General features: G+C 40.9%; 1 non-coding gene across 1 annotated transcript; it reads left to right on the top strand.

Annotated features, from left to right (window-relative positions):
• Positions 1-7,153: 7,153 nt before the first annotated feature.
• On the top strand, positions 7,154-7,280 carry LOC129629361 (small nucleolar RNA SNORA40). The gene has a single exon (XR_008703194.1). It is a non-coding gene; the product is annotated as a small nucleolar RNA SNORA40 (small nucleolar RNA).
• The last annotated feature ends 292 nt before the right edge of the window (positions 7,281-7,572 follow it).

The raw sequence follows: 7,572 nt of genomic DNA on the forward strand, positions 1-7,572 counted from the left end.
ATCCTTTGATCATTATGTAGTGACCATCTTTGTCTCTTTTCACAGTCTTTGTTTTAAAGTCTATTTTATCTGATATGAGTATTGCTACTCCTGCTTTCTTTTGGTCCCTATTCGCATGGAAAATCTTTTTCCAGCCCTTCACTTTCAGTCTGTATGTGTCCCCTGTTTTGAGGTGGGTCTCTTGTAGGCAACATATGCAGGGGTCTTGTTTTTGTATCCATTCAGCCAGTCTTTGTCTTTTGGTTGGGGCATTCAACCCATTTACGTTTAAGGTAATTACTGATAAGTATGACCCCGTTGCCATTTACTTTATTGTTTTGGGTTCGAATTTATACACCATTTTTGTGTTTCCTGTCTAGAGAATATCCTTTAGTATTTGTTGGAGAGCTGGTTTGGTGGTGCAGAATTCTCTCAGCTTTTGCTTGTCTGAAAAGCTTTTGATTTCTCCTTCATACTTGAATGAGATCCTTGCTGGGTACAATAATCTGGGCTGTAGGTTATTTTCTTTCATCATTTTAAGTATGTCTTGCCATTCCCTCCTGGCTTGAAGAGTTTCTATTGAAAGATCAGCTGTTATCCTTATGGGAATTCCCTTGTGTGTTATTTGTTGTTTTTCCCTTGCTGCTTTTAATATTTGTTCTTTGTGTTTGATCTTTGTTAATTTGATTACTATGTGTCTTGGGGTGTTTCGCCTTGGGTTTATCCTGTTTGGGACTCTCTGGGTTTCTTGGACTTGGGTGATTATTTCCTTCCCCATTTTAGGGAAGTTTTCAACTATTATCTCCTCAAGTATTTTCTCATGGTCTTTCTTTTTGTCTTCTTCTTCTGGGACCCCTATGATTCGAATGTTGTAGCGTTTAATATTGTCCTGGAGGTCTCTGAGATTGTCCTCATTTCTTCTAATTCGTTTTTCTTTTATCCTCTCTGATTCATTTATTTCTACCATTCTATCTTCTAATTCACTAATCCTATCTTCTGCCTCTGTTATTCTACTATTTGTTGCCTCCAGAGTGTTTTTAATTTCACTTATTGCATTATTCATTATATATTGACTCTTTTTTATTTCTTCTAAGTCCTTGTTAAACCTTTCTTGCATCTTCTCAATCCTTGCCTCCAGGCTATTTATCTGTGATTCCATTTTAATTTCAAGATTTTGGATCAATTTCACTATCATTATTCGGAATTCTTTATCAGGTAGATTCCCTATCTCTTCCTCTTTTGTTTGGTTTGGTGGGCATTTATCCTGTTCCTTTATCTGCTGGCTATTCCTCTGTCTCTTCATCTTGTTTGAATTGCTGAGTTTGGGGTGTCCTTTCTGTATTCTGGCAGTTTGTGGAGTTCTCTTTATTGTGGCGTTTCCTCGCTGTGTATGGGTTTGTACAGGTGGCTTGTCAAGGTTTCCTGGTTAGGGAAGCTTGTGTTGATGTTCTGGTGGATGGAGCTGTATTTCTTCTCTCTGGAGTGTAATGAAATGTCCAGTAATGAGTTATGAGATGTCTATGGTTTTGGGGTGACTTTGGGCAGCCTGTATCTTGAAGCTCAGGGCTGTGTTCCTTTGTTGCTGGAGAATTTGCTTGTTATGTCTTTCCCTGGAACTTGTTGGCCCTTGTGTGGTGCTTGGTTTCAGTGTCGGTATGGAGGCGTTTGATGAGCTCCTGTCAATTAATGTTCCTTGGAGTCAGGAGTTCCCTGGAGTCAGGGATTGGACTTAAGCCTCCTACTTCCAGTTATCGGTCTTAATTTTACAGTAGTTTCAAAACTTCTCCTTCTATACAGCACCACTGATAAAACATCTACGTTAAAGATGAAAAGTTTCTCTACTGTGAGGGTCACTCAGAGAGGTTCACAGCGTTACATGGAGAAGAGAAGAGGGAGGAGGGAGTTAGAGGTGACCCAAATGAGATGAGGTGGAATCAATAGTGGAGAGAGTGGGCTAGCCAGTAGTCACTTCCTTATGTGCACTCCACAACTGGACCGCTCAGAGATGTTCACGGAGTTATACAGGGAAGAGAAGAAGGAGGCAGGAGACAGAGGTGGCCAGAAGGATAAAAGGGGGAAATGAAAAGGCGGGAGACAGATCCAGCCAGTAATCAGTTCCTTAAGTGTTCTCCACCGTCTGGAACACACAGAAATTCACAGAGTTGGGTAGAGTAGAGAGGGGTTAGGGAGGAGATACAGGTGACCTGGTGGAGAAAATGGAGAGTCCAAAGGGAGAGAGAGCAGTCAAGCCAGTAATCTCGTACACTAGTGAAAAATGGGTCCTGAAGATTGGGTTCTTAAAGGTACAAAATTGGTAACAAATACATAAAAACAAAAATTAGAAATCTAGAGTAGAGTTTGGAATTTCAAAGAAGCGATGTTGATGAAAAGGAGAAGGAAAAGAAAGAGAGAAAAAACGAACAAAGAGAAACAAACAAGGTCGTGAAAGTAATAAAGAAACTACAGGTACAAAATTGATAACTAATACCAAACAGCAAAAATTAAAAATCTAGAGTAGAGTTTGGAATTTCAAAAATACAACGTTAAAAAAAAAAAAAAAAAAAGAAGAAGAAGAAGAAAAATAAAGAGAGAAAACAAACAAACCAACAAAAACAATGTCACAAAAATTATAAAGAAAATACAGGTACAAAATTGATATCAAATACCAAAAAGCATAAATTAAAAATCTTGAGTAGAGTTTGGAATTGCAGATATACGATGTTATATAAAAGAAGAAGAGAAAGAAACAGAGGAAAAAAAAAAGTCACAGCAATTATGAAAAAAGCTATAGGTACAAAATTGATAACATATATCAAAAGGCTAAAATTAAAAATCTAGAGTAGAGTTTGGAATTTCAAAAATGCAATATTAAAGAAAAGAAGAAAAAGAAGGAAAAAAAAAAAAAAAAAAAAAACCACCATCAAAAAATTATAAAATATATATATGAAGTTTGCTGAAGAAGAAAAAAAAAAAAAAAAAAAAAAAATAGGGTCTTTTTTTTTTTTTTTTTTGCAAAGTAATAGTTATAAAAGTGAAAATTAAAGGACAATAGAGGACTTAAAAAAATTTTTTTTTTAATTAAAAAAAAAAGAAAGAAAGAAAGAAAGATTGATCGTAAAAATAGTAAAAATATATCTAGGTCTTTCTCTGGTTTTGTTGTGAGTATTGTGGGTTCAGTTCATTTTTGGCAGTTCCTTAGTCCGACTTATATTTCTCAAGATCTATAGGCCCCTTCCTATGTAATCCGTAGTAACCACAGGGTTTTAATCTATGGCCTGTAGCTTCCAAGGCGTTTCCCTCTGTTATAGCTTCTTCTGTTTGCTGGTCTCTTCAGTGTCTGGTTCCCGCCGACACAAAGGGGACGGTGGAGGACCCTATTTTTTTTTTTTTTTTTTTTTTTTAATTTAGGCGCACTTGTTCAGCCGCACTGTGGGGAGGGAGGGAGGGATGCTGCAAACAGATAACACTGGCGTGCGCTCGAAGTGCCTCGGCCACACTGGGTCTGCCCCCCCGCTCACGGCGCGTGTAACCTCCCTGCCCACACTGCTTGGGCTCTAGGTTGTTCCGCCGGGAACAATCAGAGGCCGGCCCTGGACTGAGCTCCCAGGTCCAAGCCGCTCAGGTTCAGGCACTCGGGTAGTCCTCAGAGGCGCAGACTCGGTTGGGCCTGCGTTTTGTGTTCTTCCCAGGTCGAGCAGCTCAGGTGATGAGGTGTTTGGCGGGCGCCAATGCTGCGACTTATCGCCTCCCCGCCACTCGGTTATCTGGGTGTAAAACCGGCGCACCTTCTCAGGCAGATATTGACCGTCCAGACCCCCAAGAAGTTTTAGTTAGCAAAGAAGCCTGCTTACAGTTTTATAGATAGTGTCTCTCTGGGGCTGCGATTGCCCCCTTCCGGCTCTGGCTGCCTGTCACCGGAGGGGGAAGGTCTGCAGCCGGCTATCTCTGTTCAGTCCTTTGTTCTGTGCGCGGGCCTGGCGGTGTCTTAGGTTAGGGCTGGCTTTTCGCGTGGTAGATATCCCACAGTCTGGTTTGCTAGCCCAAATTATTTCGCTCAGATAGCGCTCAGGACATTCGGCCCGATTCTTACTCTAAGGGACACAGCCCGTGCCGCACTTCCCTGCCCAGCCCCCGCTTGCTAATGCCGTGTGCAGGCGTCTGCGCTGCTTCTCCGCTGGGGGAGTTCCCGTAGGGCTCACAATCCGCGATTTTTGATTGTTTATTTTTTTTTTTTTTTTTTTTTTTTTTTTTTTTTTTTTTTTTTTTTTTTTTTTTTTTTTTTTTTTTTTCCCCCTCCCTTTTATGTTGCCCTCTGTGCTTCCAAAGCTCGGCACAGATTCGGCAGTGAGAGGGTTTCCTGGTGTTTGGAAACTTCTCTCTTTTTAAGACTCCCTTCCCGGGACGGAACTCCGTCCCTCCCTCTTTTGTCTCTTTTTTTGTCTTTTATATTTTTTCCTACCTCCTTTCGAAGAGTTGGGCTGCTTTTCTGGGTGCCTGATGTCCTCTGCCGGCATTCAGAAGTTGTTTTGTGGAATTTACTCGACGTTTAAATGCTCTTTTGATGAATTTGTGGGGGGGAAGTGTTCTCCCCGTCCTACTCCTCCGCCATCTTGGCTCCTCCAGAATTGATGCTTTTAAACTGTGGTGTTGGAGAAGACTCCTGAGAGTCCCTTGGACTGCAAGGAGATCCAACCAGTCCATCCTAAAGGAGATCAGTCCTGGGTGTTCATTGGAAGGACTGATGCTAAAGCTGAAACTCCAATACTTTGGCCACCTCATGCAAAGAGTTGGCTCATTTGAAAAGACCCTGATGCTGGGAGGGATTGAGGGCAGGAGGAGAAGGGAACGACAGAGGATGAGATGGCTGGATGGCATTACCGACACGATGGACATTAGTTTGAGTGAACTCCAGGAGTTGGTGATGGACAGGGAGGCCTGGCGTGCTGCGATTCATGGGGTCGCAAAGAGTAGGACACAACTGAGCAACTGAACTGAACTGAAGAAGGAGAATAAAATGCCCCAGGGGTCTTCAGCCTTGCTGTTTGCTTCATCCAAGTTTGCAAGACATGTCTGTGTGAACTTGAGGCACAAGATCTCTGCTATAATGTTACTTCATTTTTAACATTGATTTGTCTCTTTTTTTGTATGTCTGTATCTAGATGGATAGATAGATAGTTAATCTCCTCCAGAGATTTTCTATAGAATTTCAGCATTCCTGGAGACAACCAAAATATCATCTAAATTCCATCAATACCCCCTTTTTAAAAAACCTGTACATACTGATTTTACAAAGAACCTTTAGCTTGTCCTTATATAAAATATTAACCAAGGAAACTCAGATTTGTAGTTTGTAAAGAAGAAATTGGCATGAAGTTTACTTAGAATAATGAAGAAGAAAAGAGGATATGATGAAAAAGAAAAAGAAGACTGAGAACAAAGTAGGGCAAAAAATTAAAACTAGGAGGTGGGGAAAGAGAAGGAAGAGGAGGGAATTGAGAGGAGAAGAAAAACTAATTAGTGAACATGTAGTTTGGGATGAAAATAGTAATTTCCCTTTTTGAAAACAGAATCAAAATGCAGAAGAATATGGCCAATCAATATGTCAAATAGAATATAAATGGCATAGCAACCACATAACTAAATGGCATAGCAACCAAAGTGTAGCATGAGTATATAAATAAAACCATATGCAAAAGAGAGGCAAAGACCTCTGCCTAGAACAAAGTATTACTCAGAGAATACAAAAAAATTCTTCAAAATCACTTCATTCCCTAGAACCACTTGCTTAAAACATGCATTAAAATAAAGGAAGTTTACAAGAAGAGAAAGATTAAGGAAACAAATTGAAGAGCACATAATACCATTATGGAGATAATAGATCCAATAGAAATAGAAAGTAATAAAATAGAGGTCATTAAAAACTAAATTACTAACAGAGGAAAAGCTTGAGAAAAGCACAGAGAATGGGGAGGAAAATACAAAATATTAAAGAAATTAGAGAAAAAGCTAATACCTATGGAAGACCAAGCTAATCCAACTAAAAAAAAAAGTTGACAAGCCTGAAGTAGAAAATCCAATAAATTAAATAGAAAATACTTTCAAAGATACAATACAAAAGAATTTCCCTGAATAAGGCAGGATGGTCTAGAGAATGGCATCTGCAGTTTAAGTATAATACACACTGGGTTCTATTAATGAGTGAAGTCGCTCAGTCGTGTGTGACTCTTTGCGATCCTATGGACTGTAGTCTACCAAGCTTCTCTGTCCATGGGATTTTCCAGGCAAGAGTACTGGAGCGGGTTGCCATTTCCTTCTCCAGGGGATCTTCCTGACCCAGGGATCGAACCCAGGTCTCCTGCATTGCAGGCAGACGCTTTACCCTCTGAGCCACATTAGAGTTAAAGTTTTGTTCCAGTTATTAAGCTATTGTTTCTCAGCTTCAAGCCCAGCGTCTATACTCAGGTTTCCGAAGCTGCTGCTGGGACTCTGTAGACCATACTTCTTGGCCAGCTGGGGAGGTTCTGCCAATAGCAGATGACAGAAGGAGACTGAAGGACTCAAGGGTAAAGACGGGACTTGCTCTGTTCTGCCTGCTTCCCATCGTCTTCCTGTAGATGCCCTAGTACTGTCAGTAACACCCTTTGCTTCTTTCTCACCCCAGAAGTTTTTTCTACAAGTAGTTGGGTACAGTTTTCAGTTTTTCCAAGTTCGTAAAACCAGTCTCATTATTTCCTATGCTCCACTGCAGAAGTATGAGTGCTCAGTTGCTCAGTCATGTCTGACTCTTTGCGACCCCATGGACAGTAGCCTGCCAGGCTCCTCTGTCCATGGAATTTTCCAAGCAAGAATACTGAAGCAGGTTGCCATTTCCTATTCCAAGGGATCTTCCCAATCCAGGGATCAAACCCACGTCTCTTGTGTCTCCTGCATTGGCAGGTGGATTCTTTACCACTTTACCACCTGGGAGAAGTATGAGCACCAGATGGCCAAAGACCCCTTCCCCAGAGGTCTGAGGTTCTCCTCCAAGCTCCATATCTTAATACTTTCAGATTCTTTCTTTTGCTTTCCCAGTCCTAGCGGTGGTAGCTCTTCCTGCAATTGCTACTTCCATGATACCTATCTGCCTTTTCAGTTATCTAGTTAGCAAGTCTCTATAATAAAAATACCTAGTAATAGCACTTGTGTTTGTTTTTGTTAAGCTTGTGAGCAAAGACTTATAGACAGATGTGAAAATAAACCCTCTTTTGCAACCCAGAACTCATTGTTTGGTATGAGTTTTGATACAGATAAGAAGGAACATGATACCTAAAACAGATTCAAATGATAGGGGTGTATTGATGAACTTAAAGATTGCTTCCAGGACTATAGTTTTTGTTGTTCAGTCACTAAGTGGTGTGTGTCTCTTTTTGACCCCAAGGACTTCAGTATGCCAGGCTTCCCTGTCCTTCATCTCCCAGAGTTTGCTCAAACTCATGTCCATTGAGTCAGTGATGCCATCCAACCATTTCATCCTCTGTCATCCCCTTTTCCTCCTGCCCTCAGTCTTTCCCAGCATCAGGATCTTTCCCAGTGAGTAGGCTCTTAACATTGGGT

Source organism: Bubalus kerabau, chromosome 15 (genome assembly GCF_029407905.1).
Source record: "Bubalus kerabau isolate K-KA32 ecotype Philippines breed swamp buffalo chromosome 15, PCC_UOA_SB_1v2, whole genome shotgun sequence".
Classification (NCBI taxonomy): Eukaryota; Metazoa; Chordata; class Mammalia; order Artiodactyla; family Bovidae; genus Bubalus; species Bubalus kerabau.